The sequence below is a fragment of the Nelumbo nucifera genome, chromosome 3 (genome assembly GCF_055504915.1).
Source record: "Nelumbo nucifera cultivar China Antique chromosome 3, China Antique-T2T, whole genome shotgun sequence".
In the NCBI taxonomy this organism is placed as follows: Eukaryota; Viridiplantae; Streptophyta; class Magnoliopsida; order Proteales; family Nelumbonaceae; genus Nelumbo; species Nelumbo nucifera.
The window spans coordinates 65,281,514-65,282,049 of NC_142651.1; the positions used below are offsets into that span (position 1 = coordinate 65,281,514).

At 43.7% G+C, this 536-nt stretch overlaps 1 non-coding gene across 1 annotated transcript; it reads left to right on the forward strand.

The window, feature by feature from the left end:
• LOC148801286 (U1 spliceosomal RNA) lies at positions 1-160 on the forward strand. The gene has a single exon (XR_016084772.1). It is a non-coding gene; the product is annotated as a U1 spliceosomal RNA (small nuclear RNA).
• Positions 161-536: the final 376 nt, after the last annotated feature.

The following is a 536-nucleotide window of genomic DNA, read 5'->3' on the forward strand; positions in this document are numbered from 1 at the left end:
ATACTTACCTGGACGGGGTCGATGGGTGATCAAGAAGGCCCATGGCCTAGGTTGGCGACCTCCATTGCACATAGGAGGGGTGCCCGCCTAACATCTCCCTGAGTGGGAGAGTGTACGTCATAATTTGTGGTAGTGGGGGAACGCGTTCGCGCGACCCCTACCCAATACTAAAATCAAGTTTTAATTCGATTAACCATTCGTTGAATGTGAATTCATAGCTTCATCTCTGATTCAGCCTAAAATGGATTTTCGACTTAACTTGTTTTCTTGCTTCAAATCCATCTTGACGTTGTTATTGGATCTAACCTTCTATCATCACCCAACCCGTGTTCCTAATCTAAAAGCAAATTTAGAGCTAACCTACCGAACTTATTTGTAGCTCTGAGTTGAATTCAAGCCTGGAATTTCTCAGTCATAGAGGCTTAATTTGTTATTGGATAGTTCTGAGCCGATCAAAGTTGCAGCAAAGGGTTATGTTTCTGGTCAGGGAGTCTCCTGCAAGAGAGTTATGTTTCTGGTCACGAATATTCTCTCTC